Consider the following 16447-nt stretch of genomic DNA (forward strand, 5'->3'; position numbering starts at 1 on the left):
GCAAACCTGGCACACCTTCCGGGAGGCAATTAAATGATCTGTCATGATATAATGTATCTGCTGTACAATTATGTGCTAAAAGTACAAAACCTATCTCCATGCGCCCTATTAGTCAGCAAGACACTTTGTGATCATTTCATTATTAAAGGGGTTTTCCAGGTTAAACAAAATAGACATAAATCAGCTACTGGTAGCTGCTCAATCCGGGGTCCTGACCGCTTTCCTTGAGTTGGTACATGACCGAAATGATGTGTGATATGGAATTGCTGTTTTTTTTCAATAGTTGAGCCAGCCCCCTTCTCAGCTGAAGACACAGAAAATAATGCCCTTTGTAAAACACTGGACGGACTGGAAAAAAAGCTGGCAGGACCCAGGATGGTGTGACTATTGGCCAAAGGGTGTTTCCATATTGTATTCTAACATCCGTTTGTTGGTCGTGTCGGGGCTTATGTCCGATCCCCACTGCGCAAAACGGAACGTGCGCTCTGTCATGTATCATTTTCGGAAGTGTACACCTACTGGACATGGACACTCAGACTTAGCAGACTACTTTTATGCACCAAGCTACAGAGTGAGACCTCGGGAGTCCAGTTGTATCTAGTCTCCAGCCTGTCTGTTAGCAGCAGCTTGTAATGAGCAGTGAGAGATCTCAGCAGGGAGGAGGGGCACTGAGGAGCTGCCCATTTAGGTGGGCAGAGATTGAGTTAAACCTTCAGTAAGGATAAAGCAGTCATTCTGACAATTTTCAAAGTAAATACACCAGTTTCATCAGATCTTAGAGGTCCATATAGTCGTCTATGCAGTTTGTATCATGATAAATTTGCTTTAATGTACTAGTTTGGTTTACATTAAGTTTTTAAAAATCTATTCAGCCATTTTTTTATCTGTTTCTAAGGAACATCACTCAGCTTTTTCTGGCTCCTAAAAAGTGTCCCAGCTTAGTAATGCAGTGGAGGTATACGATGACACATCACAGTAGGAACAGGCTGATTCCAGGAGTCAGGAAAAGCAGGGTGACCACACTCTGATCTGATTGGGGGCGCTCAGACCAGAACTGCAGCAAGCCCCTGACCCAGATGTGAGACCTACCACTGCTCTGGGATAAGGGTCAGTCACAAGCCTGCGCTGTTTTTGGATCAAATGACTCAGGAGTCAGCATGCAGCGCTTATTCTAACGTTTGTCATTAATCCTGTTGAGCAATCATCAGCATTAAATGTTCCTCTAAATGCAGTAAATAGGTAAAAGTAGAGGAAGTGCAATCGTCCTGGGGGTGATAAGAGGGAGGAGGCTTTATAATAAGCTTATCGGAACAAGGGGCAATAAGGAGTCTCCCATGTAAGAGACAAATACTGTATATCCCTTGCAATAAGAAGTCTCCTATAGAAACAGCGCAGAATTATTTCTGTCTGCACGTGAAGCTCGCCACCCACTAACAGGAAATCATAAGAAAGAAAGGAGGGGAGGGGTTTAAGAAAAAAGTAGTGTATGTGGGCATTAGGTCCTGTATTGCCATCTTTATGTTATGTGCGAACAGCACCTCCAACTCCACCTCCTGAAACCAGAACTGGGGATTCACAGTGACACCAACATGACACATAGCAGCGGGCTGCATAGTGATAGCATCTAGGGATGAGTGAGTATACAGTGAGGAGGCTGGTTGATATGAGCACCAAGACCCTTCTCCAAAGGAATTGCTGAAATAAATAAAAATAATACAAAAATAAAGTGAAATAAAAACAGGCGGAACAATAGGTAGAACGTTCTCATCATGTACAGTCCGGTCATCATTATTATAAGGGTTTTCATATAAAGATGCATGATCCGGTCACCAGTCGGGATCTGTCTAGTTACAGTTACCAAATGCTATTGGGTGCATGGAGCAAGTGGACACGTAGGAGTAGGAAGGAGCAGATTCTGAGAAACATTTAGGAAAGGGGAACAGGGAAGAGTAGGAAGATTAGTGAAATGAGGTGATAGGCTTGTCTAAAGAGAAATGTGCGGGCTATGTATTAGTCGGATAGTAAACGGTAGTGCATTCCAGAAAACTGACGCAGCATGAGAGAAGTCTTAGGTCAGTTGCAGAACGAAGGGCACATGTAGGGTGAGAGACAGGGAGGAGATATAGGGCGGTGCTGAACCATGGAGAGCTTTGTGGGTGAGAGAGATGAGTTTGTATTTGAGTTTGTATTGTATTCTGTAGCAAATGGGTAACCAGTGTAATGACTGGCACAAGGTGGAGGCATCGGTGTAGCAGCTGGACAGAAGTATGAGCCTGGCTGGTGCATTCATGAAAGATTGGAGAGGAGAGAGTTTGGTTAGAGAGAGTCAGATCAGAAGAGAGTTGCAGTAGTCCAGACGAGAATAAATAAAGGCAACAGTGAGAAATTTTGCAATCTCAAAAGGAGAGAAAAAGTCGGATTCTGGAGATGTTTTCAAGATGCAGGTGACACAAGCGAGTGATTGCATATAGAGAATAAAGGAAAGTTCTGTGTCAAATATGACGCCAAGACAACGAGCGCTTGGGAGCTATGATAGATATCCGTCTGTACAGTATGCAGGGTGGATAAAAATCTTGAATTTTTTAAAAAAATCAAAAAAATCAGATTTTTTTGATTTAAATCAGATTTTTTTGATTTAAATCATTTGATTGCAGCTTTCATAATGTGATTTCAAACGGCAAACAAGTCCTTGGATATCCTTTTGACAGTATTTGCACTTTGCTCTTGCACCTTTCTTTCCAAGATCTGCTGCTGGCATCTCAACAAAATGAACCCAAATAGGGTCTCTCTTACGACCTGCTGCCATGGCTCACACAGATCACTTATGAAGTTTGATTGTTACTACAGCCTGAGCCAAGCACTGCTGATGTTACTACAGCCTGAGCCAAGTACTGCTGACTATCCAACAAGTTTGGGCATGTCAACTGAATGCAGGGAAAAAGAAACTAAACCAAAACTGAAACCAAGCTAGAAGTGTGGAATTAAAGGGGCAGTATGAACAAAATGTGGAGGCTATTAATAGTTTATACAATTAAGACATGCTGCTTTTAAACACCTACCTATTGCCATATAGTAAAACAAAAAAGATTTTTACTTACTTTGGGGTCCCCCCCTCACCCTGGCGTTAGATCGTTGCCCCTACTTTCGTCCGTGTAACTATGGGCGCACATGCACACTGCTCTCACTTCTCATTTTAATCGTGATTTATATTAAAAAAAAACCTTTTGATTTAAATCAGTGATTTAAATCATGATTAAAATCATGATTTAAATCGATCCGATTTAAATAGAAAAAAATCTTTTGATTTAAATCGTGATTTAAATCATGATTTAAATCGGCGTGATTTAAATCAATCCACCCTGACAGTATGTACTGTATATGTACAGATACCTATGTATACACAAAAGGTATATGTCATTACTTATTTTTCAATAAACATATATATATATTTATATACACACACACACACTGCTCAAAAAAATAAAGGGAACACTTAAACAACAGAATATAACTCCGAGTAAATCAAACTTCTGTGAAATCAAACTGTCCACTTAGGAAGCAACACTGATTGACAATCAATTTCACATGCTGTTGTGCAAATGGATTAGACAACAGATGGAAATTATTGGCAATTATCAAGACACCCTCAATAAAGGAGTGGTTCTGCAGGTGGGGACCACAGACCACATCTCAGTACCAATGCTTTCTGGCTGATGTTTTGGTCTCTTTTGAATGTTGGTTGTGCTTTCACACTCGTGGTAGCATTATACAGACTCTACAACCCACACAAGTGGTTCAGGTAGTGCAGCTCATCCAGGATGGCACATCAATGCGAGCTGTGGCAAGAAGGTTTGCTGTGTCTGTCAGCGTAGTGTCCAGAGGCTGGAGGCGCTACCAGTAGACAGGCCAGTACACCAGGACACGTGGAGGGGGCCGTAGGAGAGAAACACCCCAGCAGCAGGACTGCTACCTCCGCCTTTGTGCAAAGAGCAGGAGGAGCACTGTCAGAACCCTACAAAATGACCTCCAGCAGGCCACAAATGTGCATGTGTCTGCACAAACGGTTAGAAACCGACTCCATGAGGATGGTCTGAGGGCCCGATGTCCACAGATTTTGATTTTCACATAAGTTTGATTTACTTGGAGTTATATTCTGTTATTTAAGTGTTCCCTTCATTTTTTTGAGCAGTGTAGATACACTAGTTGGCCCGTGCAAAATCTTTGCACATTGGTCGTCGCAGGCGCAGGCAATATCAGAAAAAGCAAGCTGATCAAATGTAAATGTATTTCATGAGATGATGAACACAGCTGTTACAGGTATTTATATATGTAGATTGGTAATGCAATAAATTGGTTTGATAAGTAGAGGCCAAAAAATGTCTTCCGGTTTAGGTGCCACCTGCAGGTCATTGTGTCTTTCTGCAGATTTATGAAAATGAATGTTTAAACTGTATTTAGTGATAAAATCGTGAATGTGTGGTTTGTTTGGCTCTTTTCTTGCTGAAGGGGGCAAGTTTACCTTTCAAATGGTGTATCATTTGTGTGAGTGGGGAGAAGTAATCAGCAAAAAAGCAGTGCATGTTTCCAAATGTGTTTGCATATGTGACTCACTATTTGTGTGTGTGGGGCCAAGTAATCACCGAAAAAGCAGTGCATGTTTACAAATGTGTTTGCATATGTGACTCACCTGCAGTGAAGTGTGCAATCCTCCAATGTGCCTGAAATAGGCTGGGCAAGCTGGAAAGTGTGGTTTGTTTGGCTCTTTTCTTGCTGAAAGGGGCAAGTTTACCTTTCAAATGGTGTATCATTTGTGTGTGTGGGGAGAAGTAATCAGCGAAAAAGCAGTGCATGTTTACAAATGTGTTTGCATATGTGACTCAACATTTGTGTGTGTGGGGCAAAGTAATCACCGAATAAACAGTGCATGTACACAAATGTGTTTGCATATGTGACTGAAATAGGCTGGGCAAGCTGGAAAGACCCTAAGGCAAATGTTTAGATTTGTTTGTGATGTCTGTAAGCAGCTTTGTGGTAGTCTGCTGCCACCTGCAGGTAATTTGACCTTTCAAATGGTGTCTCATTTGTTTGTGTGGGTGGAGTATGAACGGTGCAAGTGTGCAATTCAATAGGCAGTGCATGTTTACATATGTGTTTGCATTTGTGACTCACCTGCAGTGAAGTGTGCAATCCTCCAATTTGCCTGAAATAGGCTGGGCAAGCAGTTCGGCAAGCTGGAAATCCCCCAAGGCAAATGTCTGGATTTGTTTGTGATGTCTGTAAGCAGCTTTGTGGTAGTGTGCTTTGGGGTAGTGTGGTGCCACCTGCAGGTCATTTTTCTTTACTGTAGGTTTATGAAAATTAATGTTTAAACTGTATTTTTTTATCAAATCGTGGATATGTGGTTTGTTTGGCTATTTTCTTGCTGAAGGGGGCAAGTTTAGCTTTCAAATGGTGTATCATTTGTGTGTGTTTGTGAAGTATGAACGGAGATACAAAGTAATCACGGAAAAACAGTGTTTAGAAATAATATATACACACACAGTGTATGAATATTACATAATTTACATCAGTAAAGAATTTCTAATAGAATTTTTCGTTCATCGAATTACGATGTGTGATTTGCTATTTGTTTTTAGTAGTGTGTGTATGTGTATATAGATATGTACACACATAATGTGTGTGTCTGTTCATGACATGAGACCACTATGATAACAGTGATAATAACAAACATGAAGGAACATTGATTTGTAACTAATGGAACAGATTTCTATTTGCCGGAAACAGTCAGTCACTAGAGATGAATAATGATAATTATTCCGTAGTCATCGGTTATGATGACGCCTAATGACGCACTCCTTTCATATTATTTAAGACAAAGCCGTATAGAAAAATATATCTTGTATCATCAGATATCTGCGAAGACGAAGCTGATAGTAGGAAAGACTTAGGCGCCCCCCAGTGGCACTGCAGCCAATCTACAGCACAAGGAGAGTCCGCTAACGTCTCTCCATATGCTCTGAATGACTGTGAGACTATATGGGGTTTTACACATAGCGATCTTGCTAGCGATATCGCTATAACGTCAACGATTTCTGTGACGTTATAGCGATATCTCTAGCGATATCGCTATGTGTGATACTTACCTCCGACCGGCTCCCCCGCTGTCCATCGCTGATCGCGCAAGAATGTCCGGCTCCATTTCTCGTCGTCAGCTTCCTGCTGTGACGACGAGCGACACGTGGAGGCGGGAGGGAGGACGTCAGGATCGCTGTGTGTGAAAGGTGAGTATCGTCCGCTGTATCGCTGCTGCATCGCTGTGAGATCTGCCTGTGTGGCAGCTCACTAGCGATCATTTAGCGATGCACCAGTGATCCTAACCGGGTCGGATCGCTGGTGCATCGCTAAATGTAAAGGGGCCTTATGTCTTGTGGGAGAAATCAGTATATTTTTGTCTCCTGCACTGATCATTTACTTTTAAAGAGTAATCTGTCAGGCAGACCATTCTAATAGTCTGACAGGGCATTTCTATCTCTCTTATCTGTCTTTTTCTGAGCTCTCTCTCAACTGATTTATGACCACAGACCACATCAAAGTTGAATGTGCATGAAAATAAAGAGCTTCAAAAGCAAAATAGATTTTTAGCCCTAAATACATGCATTTAGGGGAAAAAAACTACAAATGTAAACAATCCCTGTTAACAAATATGTTTGCAGTAACTATAAAACCTATGGAAAGGGGATCAAAAAGTTAGATATTTTTCTTTTCTAAGTTTTACATATGGAGAGGGGAGGTGGGAGAAGCTGGAGGGAGAGAAAGGAAGGAAAAAACAAAAGTGAACATTTGCCTGGTTGGTAAAGAATTAAATAACAGCAAGCAGAGATATTGAAGAGTTGACAAAGTAGAAAGTATAATAAAAAAATACAGTACACACCTCCTCTGCTACAAAACAGAATACCTTCATAAAGTACTGAACCCAACTATTCCAATGGCATTTACACTGAGACAAAGGAGGCTTAATCTTGATTTTGTATTATGGGTTCCCTTCTTAAAGGAGATTTAAATAATTTAAACTGATTTCCTCCTCCAATTTCCCATGCTCCACTGATTCTGGAACACTTTTTCTTCTGTGTCCCTTTATTCTAAAATTATGCCCCCTGTACTAATAGTGTCAATTTTTTGCTGCAAACAACTGGATGTGTACTACAGAACATCTCTGTGGGTGTGGCCATGATTTGATTGGCCAGCAATAGAGGAGAAAAAGCACACGCCCCTAGAGAAGTTCAGCGGTACACACCCATTTAGTTGAAGGGAAATTTTGCTTCTTTATTACCAGGGGATCATAACTTTGGAACAAGAGGGGCGCAGAGAAAAAAGAAAAACTGTTACAGAATCAGTGCAACAGTGGCAATTGAAGGAGGCGATCTGTTTAAATATAAAAATAAAATCCTCTTTAAATACAAGAGTGGTCATATAGCTATATGTAGGGGGGGTACTAATGATTTATACCAATCACTAAACATACCCGCATTGCTCCGTATGTGAATTACGTGAATATTTACAGCTCAGCAATTCTTCCTTCTGCAGAAATACCTGAGTGGATTATGCAGAATTAAAGCAAGAATCAGCTCCATTGTAATAAAAAATTTATCCCAAATTTAGGACGGGTCCATAAAAAAAAAAAAATACTTTGCATGGCATTCATAGTTAGTCATAAAAAAAACACTTTATTAAAGCGCTTCTTGGAACTGAAATACAAATCCTCACGTACGTAATCTCATTAATCCCTATGTACAAATAACTCAAGAATGCCCCCCTCCCGTATCCAGTACCAATTAACTCTTAAGAAGACCTTGAATTAATAAATTATGAACGAAAGTAAATTTGTAGTTCAAGGGCGCCATTAACCCCCGAATCACAACCAATCCGCAGGACATGGAGATTACCAGTAATTAATGGCAGGATTAGAAACCACGACGCGCGTTCCATTAGCAAATAAAGCCGTTATATGGCGCAGTAAGGGGATACATACGTGGCCGCAGCTGATGGAGCCGTCAATCACAAAGTCATTGCCCTGGCATGGGTGGTGTCAGCGATCAGACGACAAAGTCTGATATACCCTCCCCACCCCTAATACTGTACGCAGCAGAGTCAATAGGAAAGCAGCCAAGATAGAGGCCATGCCCACAGCTAATAATACATTTAATTAAATACCGGCCCTTGGGCAATGTAATATGAAAATACCAAAGTAATGACAGAAAATGGGAAATTTTAGAAGTTTGGCTAACGTTATATTTATGACTGCGGAGTGGCTCCGGCTTATGTTGTATTTCTACAGATCCAGACAAAAGACAAACTCCATTTTGCAACATCTTATCCCATAAAAAAAAGAAAACAACTTTTCCAAAAGTCGTATTTGAGAAAAAGGCCATCATAGGATGATCTCTTGATCAAGATCCCGCAATCACTGCACAGCACGCATGCCAACCTCACCCTGGAGGACTCACAGTGACCATGTATTACTGTACGTGGTGGTCTAGTCATATCAATAGGGAGCATGTAATACCACATTTGTCCTGTGGTGGGTGCTACAGATATGTCTAACTTACTTCTAACTATATCGAGGTGGTACTAGCCACCGGAAACCCCATTAACCTTGTAAATATTTTCCTTTTTATTTATCTGGAACTGATTTTGAAGAGATACTTTCTTTTTCATTCATAATTAAAGCTCCATTTATTCTGTTTCCTTCCGAGATGAATGAATTTTGAAGATTCAGATGACATTTACTCAGTTAAATTGATTTTTATTTTTTAGAGTTGAGCGAAAAGATTTACCGGACCCTGGTCCAGAGGCCACAATGGTAGCCCGTAGCCGCCAGACCTGAACCCTCAGAACATCCTGCTACCTACGACATTCATAGGGCATCTTCAGAACTGTAGACCCCACATCGTCATTGCGGTATGACATGGCCAGACCTACTAATCAGAAGAGGAGCCCGAGATTACAGCGATTTCAAGCATATGCCGTCATTTTAAGATCAGTGGGGGTTCAACCTCGGGGACTCCTCTCATTCCTGATAATGTTGTGAGATGGCACTGATGGAGTGAAAAATTAGACGGTTACACAACTCTACACCAGTGCCGTGCCTCATCATTCCCATGATCGACGGGGGTTTGGGAGGTCGGTGCCCTCCGGTCATAGAAAATACAGACGGTCCGATTTTACTTTTAGGGGGCTATGCTGCATTTGCCTGCACAGCGGGTAGAAGTACAGGGAAAAAACATCAGCGATGTGCCTTCTACATTCTCGGGATCGGAGGTCAGACCACCACTGATTGTATAGTATAGACGTGCCATCACTGTGTGAGATGGAAATTCCTCCTTTTAAACCTAACTTAAAGGGAACCTGTCACCTCTGCAAGCACTATTTACCTACAGATATAGGGTTAATTTGCAGTTAAATAGCATTTAAATTCCATGTAGCTGTCTTAAGATTTACCGGAGAAGTGGCTGCAGAGAGGAAATTAAGTTTTATTCTCTCTGCAGCTGCTCACATCCAGTCATTTGATGATGCAGGGAGGTTTCACTGTCACCACTAACTAAAGTACAGAGTGAGAACGGCTGTAATTTCTCCCCAGCACAATGATTGACAGTCTGCTCTACACACACTCTGCAGATCGAGCTGTCGTCAATCAAAGTGTCGGGAAGTGATTATTTCTGCACTCACTGTATAATGTTTGGTGACTGTTTCCGTTCCCTGCACCTCTGAATTGCGGCTTCTCCAGTAAGTCATCCACACAATTTTACTTACCTGCAGGTTAACCCTTTATTTGCAGGTAAATAGCCTTACTCAAAGTGACGGGTTCCCTTTAAAGGGGTTATCCAGGCCTTTTTTTTTTTTATAACAGGCAGGTTATTGCTAACTAGTTAGCAACTCCCTGCCGGTTCTACCGAGCATTGGCTCACAGCAGTCACTGACAGCTCCTGCCAGCGATTCAATGTCAACAGAGCAGCTCTTCTTCCCGGCTGCTCTGTCGATGGGGCATGACTACCAACATCATGCTAATGCAGCTGGCTCCTCGCAGTTAGGCAGCGGGGAGCTGGATGTCAATCAGAATGACGTCGACAGTCTCGCCCCCAACAGATCAGAGCAGAAAATAAATTTCTGCTCTGTCTACATGATACATGATGTTGGCGGAAGCCGTTGAATCGCCGGCAGTAGCGGTCTGTGACCCTTTTGAGCAGGCAGAGATCTGCGCCGGGCACAACAGGCAGGTAGTTAGCAACTGCCTGCCTGTTAGTTCTTAAGCCCATAGTAACAAACTAATGTATTCCTGGAGAATCCTTTTAGGGCCATGCGCACACATTGAGTATTTGGGGAGTTTTTTACCGCAGTATTTGTAAGCCAAAACCAGGAGTGGAACGGTCAGAAGAAAAGCATAATAGAAACATTTGCACCACTTCTGGTTTTGGCTTACAAATGCTGGGGTAAAAAACTCACCAAATACTGAATGTGGACTAAGGCCGGGATCACACATGCGAGAGACTCAGACGAGTCTCGCATCTTAATACCCGGCACTGCCGCCGGCACTCAGGAGCGGAGCGTGCGACTGCATGTATTGCTATGCGGCCACACGCTCCGATCTGTGTGCCAGGTATTAAGATGCGAGACTCGTCCGAGTTTCTCGCATGTGTGATCCCGGCCTAATACTACCGCACTTCCTATTTTCCACATATCTAGGTAGATTCACAGTCTCCTTACACCCACACCCTGTGATAAATCTACAATTCATTTCCATCATTATCTCATTTTATCTCAAACCCAGAGGCCGGTTATCACACTCATTCTAGCAGTAATTGCTCCATGTAAATAAAACGCTTGCTTCATCGGGTGCTTAAAAATCATCGGCAGCACATCTATGCAAATATTTGATGTACTGCCAATAACATGATACAGTATGGCAACTGAATGCTTGTGTGAAAGAGCGTTCTGTGCACCTAAAGCGTTTTTAGACTGTAAACAAGTGCTGATTGACTTGCATGCAGCCAGTGGGCGGTGGTGTAAGGGTATGTGCTGCGGTTCCGCAGCGTTTCTGCTCCTGCGGGTCCACAGCAGATTCTGCTGCGGTGTACAGTACCGTTATTTCCTATGGAAATAAAAAAAAGCTGTGCACATGCTGTGGATTTTTCCGCGCGGTTTTGCTGCAGTTTACAATCCGCAGCATGTCAATTGTTTGGTGCAGAAACGCTGCAGTTTTACACCTCATCCATTATGAGGTGTAAAACCACAGGGCAAAACGGCAGATAAACCGCAGGACTTTTGTCCTGCGGTTTTCTCTACAAAATCCGCACACCCAAAAAACTACGTGTGCACATAGCCTAAAAGTCCAGATCAGTCTCGGTAAGGCTATGTGCACACGGTGCGGATCGTCCCGCGGATTTTACTAAATCCGCAGATCAAATGACCTGCATTTTTCCTGTGGATTTCTTCCTTTTTTTTGCGGTTTTACTGCGGTTTTTGTGCGGTTTTCCACTGCGGTTTTCCTGCAGATTTGTAGAATGGAGCAGGTGGAAAACTGCAGCAAAACCGCACAAAAGAAGTCACATGCTGCTTTTTTTTTTTCCGCACAAAAACCACGCGGAAAAAAACGCAGCATGTGCACAGCGTTTTTTTTTTCCATAGGCTATAATGGTACTGTACATCACCTGCAGTTCTGCTGCGGATCCGCAGCAGAATCCGCACCGTGTGCACAGGGCCTTAAAGGTGCATTAGGTTTATGTTCTCACACAGAATTGTGTGTTGTGTTCATCCTAATTTTCCTGGTTCATTCAACAGAGATACTATGACAGGTAGAGCAATAGACCCCAGATAGGACGTCAGCGGCAGTTTGATTTCAGCACACTAGACATGCTGCTGACTCTTAGAGCCTCCTGAAGTCGCCCCCTAGTGGTGGCAAAAGACACTCAAGAATTTTACAGCTAAACCATGCACGGCACAAATGGATTATTTTGCCGCAGGCAGCTTTCTCTGATTTTAGGGGGCTTAATTTTGCTAGTTTCATAGTCTTCATTTCAGTTTTAACTCAGGCAGCAAAATAGCTAGAGGCATCCCTACAGCTGGGAGGACAGTCTGCAAAACAGAGGGGGCTAGAATACCCCTTTAGGCTTTTCCTAAAATCCATTATAAGAATAAATGTGTTATAAAAGGGAAGAGTTCACTTTGTCAGGATCTTTAGAAAAAAAAAAAAAAGCCAAAGAAGAGAACAGCAGCAAAGATCGTCTCTTGCTCCTGAAGACTCGGCTTGTCCTTGTTATACACTGGCATCTCATTGATTTCATTTATAAGAGTGTAATGCCTAAGATTTCCTGTGGTGGTGCTGTAGGACAGTTGAAAATTATTTGCCACGTCTTCCTAGCAAATCAATGGGGTCCCAGCAGCAGAATAACCTTCAGTATCAGCTTATTGCCAGGAGAGCCAAAAAAAAAAAAAAGTGTACAACCACTTTAAAGAAAACTTGTCATCTGCAATAAATCTATAATTGTGTTTGTCTAGTGTAAATGCCGCTGTTCTCCTGAATCCGGTGTTGTTTTTCTTTTGTTCCTGCGCCTCTCTGTTCCAGAGATATGGCCTTTTCTTTTCCCTGTGCATAAATCTAGTCTTGTTAACCAAGTGGGCATCGTCTTCGTGATGGCCCTCTCCCACTTGGCTAACAAGACTAGATTTAAAGATACAGAACATAGGGCTCTATCTCTGGAATGAAGAGGCACAGGAAGAAAAGAAAAATAACAGCGGCTTTTACACCAAGTAAGAAAATTATACATTTATGGCAAGTGACAGGTTCGCTTCAGAATCCCTTTTTTGACCATGTGAAGCGTTGCTCAGTGAATAAGTGCTCTGCTATGTATCCCACAATCATGCAATCACGTATAATGTGATATCCTGCCACTTGGAAGATTTCTACTTCCTCTGGGCTAAACAATATCCACATAATTGTGTCTTGTACATCTGACAATCAAACCTCCTGTTCTGAGTTCTGTTTACTTCCTACGTAGGGTAAGAATTTGCTAATTCTGTCACAATGATAATTAAGTTATAATTTCCAGGGCTGAGCCAGCTGTAGGGGAAACTGCGGTCTGGCATATTGGCTATATTTGGGCTTTAGATTAAACAAACCCCAAATCGCGTGTATGATAGACCGACACGTTTTAGACTTTGCTACTGTCAATAATTACCTTTTTAACTATAAGGTGTGCTGTAATGTTTTAGGAAATCCTGTTTCTGGTTTTTAAAGGGAAAGTAGCATCTTCCTCGCATTCCTGTAGCCTGGAGATTTGCCTTCTCGGACTACAACCTCTGCAAATGTTCAGAAGCCAAAAAGATCTATCTAGTGTAAAACTGTGCAGGGAAGGAGGGGGATGCAGCTGCAGATTTCTCACCTAGTGTTTAAACTACGTGGTTCCCAAAAAAAATAAGCCATGCATGTTTCTTGAACCGATTTCATGGATTAAACATCACGCATATGATCCTATGGGTCCATGAAAATCACAGACAGGACACAGACAACATTTGTGAGCAATCCATGTTATGCCCGTTTTTAACTTTGTAAGGAATTCTCAGAATGCCAGAGAAACAGCAAATAAGCAAAGGGGCAATAACAAACGTGTAGTCTGAACACGGTCCAAAGGTCAGCGGCAACAGATCAGAACTTAGGGTATGTGCACACGTATTTTTTGGTGCTGCGGATTTGTCCCCGTGGATTTTGTAAAAATCCGCAGGTAAATTTCAGGTCAGAAGACCTGCGGATTAGGCTGCGGTTTTGCCCTGCGGTTTATCACCTCTACAATGGAGGAGATGGTAAACCGCAGCGGAATCTGCAGAAAAAAAGTGACATGTCATTTCTTACTGTGGATTTGAAACCGCAGAAAATTCCGCAGCATGTGCACAGCGGTTTCCATTTTACATAGAGTAAAATGGTACTGTACAGCGCAGCAGATTCTGCCAGACAGCTCACCTAAATAGGTGATTACCAAGATCAGGGAGCACCTGTGGAAATCTCTGCACCTCCCAGATAGGTCAACCAAGCTGTCAATCAAAGCACTGACCGCTTAGCATGCCCCAGCACAGGATAGAATGCCAGAGCTGTCCACCACAGAGTCCCACACACTCTGAGCAGAAGTATTTGTCCCCCAGGATGGAGGACATTATACTAGAATTGGGTAAAGTGTTCAGTACCATCATAGGGGACAATATACCAGAATGTGGATATTATTGCATGGGGGAGGTACACGCTTGTCTTTATAGGATCTAGAACACTGCAAGGGCCCATACATTTGACCAACATGCAGGTGGGGACCCAGGTTCAAATTTTGCACTGTGGCCCATCGGACTCTAGTTACCCCACTGTCTGTCAGTGATACAAGATGTTACCATTGGAAAGTCCAGTAAGGTTTCTACTGTAGGTTTCAAACACTGTAAACTATGATTACAGCAAAAAAAATCAGAATGTTTTGCAATTTTTGCACAGAATACTTCTGCCCCAAAATAATAACTCCTCTGACATTGGTATCTAGGTCTTCATTTCCCTTTGAGGTCTTCTCAGGAAGCACCTCGTCCCTGAGCTATCACTTCACATTTGTCGGTACCAGGTAGGATATAATGGTCCATACCTCCGGGATCGCCATGATTCATATCCCCGGTGCGGTGGGACTCTAAGGAGTCTGAACCGTACGTACCTGATCATGTACACGACCATCTGCAGTCAGATCTGTGGCTCACAGGAGGCATTTAATGGCATTTGACACGGCCGGACAAGCTGCAGCTCGCACTTCCTCTTACCCACAACATTAACGACACAAGGGAAGTGTTAGCAAACTCTGCGAAGAGCATGAGAACCATATAAACCGTCATCAGGCGTAATATTACTTATCTGGCACAGATGGAATTTGCCCGACAGTCGCAGACCGTAGAGAAATCATCATATTCCGCCACCAATAACTTCCTGGCAGCAGCAGATAAAGGTGGTGTAGGGCTATGAAGAGGACACTGGCAGGAAAAGGAGCGGTGATCGGGCACAGTGCCCCACGTAGGACTGTTGAAAGGACTTAAAGGGAATCTGTTAGCAGGTTTTTGCTAGTAATCTGAGAGCAGCAAGATGGAGGAGCAGAGACCTTGATTCCAGGGATGTAGCTTTTATGTAGCTGTTTGAGTGGATTCTGCTACAAAATCCACATGAAGTAAACTTTCTATTCATTTCACTGGAAAAAGACACCTAGCGTGCACACGGTGCTGATTATATCCTGCGTGGGCTTTTTTTTTTTTCTATATGGAAAAAGAAGCAAAATATCAGTTCTGGAGACGTTTCTGTTTGAGACGTGACTTCTGCAACACATAGGAAAAAGGCTCATGTACAAAAAAGGAGCATAACCCAAACATATATAATAAAATATATATTTTTTTTCTGGAGTTATTGAGTTATTTATGCATGTTTTTACACAGAAAAAATGACACAGTAATAGTAGGGATAATGAAAATTAAAAAAGAAAAGCCCATAACTGCATTAGCTAGTCTCAAAGTGTCTCTGTCGTAAAGCGTACTCTAGACCAGCGCGAGACTGCATCACGTGACCCATTCCGGCGTCAAGTCCCGCTGGCTCATAACCTTCAAACTGACATCGGCAGACAGCCAATCACATCTATTGTCTCATTTCTCACCAAGGCATGTTGAGATGACTCCAGCGCTGTGATTGGGCCATTGTAACTTACGGCGCTGATTGGTTGTTAGAGGAAAGCGGCCTGGGGTTCGGTCGCATTCCCGGCACTGGGGTACAGCGCGTCGAACCTTCCATACTATTCCTCAGTGATTATAGGCGCCTCCGCTGCAGCGGGGAATTTGGTGAGCGTGACTGTTGCCCTTAGCAAAAATGGCGGCAAATGATTCTCAGACTCAGTGAGTGCATGGAAGAATAGAGGTGAGTTCCCCATGTTTGGGCAGCTAATGCAGCTGTGGTGGCGGCTCTTCGTACGATGTAACATCCGTTGTGTAATGCTGGAGCTTCCATACACTGATTGCTCTCAGTGACTGGGAACATTATTAGACAGGAATTCTCACAGACTGACTGTTTCAGCTTCTACCCTGCACTTATCTACTCTTCATGCCCTTTTCTACAACACTCTGCCCTCCCTGAGACTGTAGATGCTTTATCCCTTCACCAAACTGTGGCGATCAGCCAAATTATGGAAAATAAAATGTATTTAAACCCATTAAATTTTATTTTTTTTTCTTCTTAAACCAGAGTTACCTTGAATAGAAGAAGTTGGAAAGAAATTAAGGTGAGAAACGTATAGACTCATATGTTGCCGTGTATCACACTGCACACATAAATTTACAGGACCTTGGTCCAGCAGCCGGGTCAGTGTTCCATGGCCCCTGGTCAGGAGCCTTTTTTGGC

The 16447-nt window shown here is 42.7% G+C and overlaps 2 protein-coding genes across 3 annotated transcripts in view; one reads left to right on the forward strand and one right to left on the reverse strand.

Moving 5' to 3' along the window:
- ITPKC (inositol-trisphosphate 3-kinase C) overlaps positions 1-14857 on the reverse strand; it is a 98305-nt gene extending 83448 nt beyond the window's left edge. The window contains exon 1 of the mRNA XM_073549262.1: positions 14733-14857. The gene's annotated coding sequence lies outside the window, so the exon portion shown is untranslated. The remainder of the gene's footprint in view (positions 1-14732) is intronic.
- The window catches only part of COQ8B (coenzyme Q8B), a 72128-nt gene continuing 68461 nt past the window's right edge, over positions 12781-16447 (forward strand). The window contains exons 1-2 of one of the 2 annotated variants that reach the window (XM_073549264.1): positions 12781-12804; positions 16292-16328. The gene's annotated coding sequence lies outside the window, so the exon portion shown is untranslated. Of the gene's footprint in view, positions 12805-15679; positions 15968-16291; positions 16329-16447 lie in introns of those variants that run through there. The other variant, XM_073549263.1, reaches the window with a different exon arrangement.

Source organism: Dendrobates tinctorius, unplaced genomic scaffold, assembly GCF_039654945.1.
Source record: "Dendrobates tinctorius isolate UK_male_01 unplaced genomic scaffold, ASM3965494v1 ptg000158l, whole genome shotgun sequence".
In the NCBI taxonomy this organism is placed as follows: Eukaryota; Metazoa; Chordata; class Amphibia; order Anura; family Dendrobatidae; genus Dendrobates; species Dendrobates tinctorius.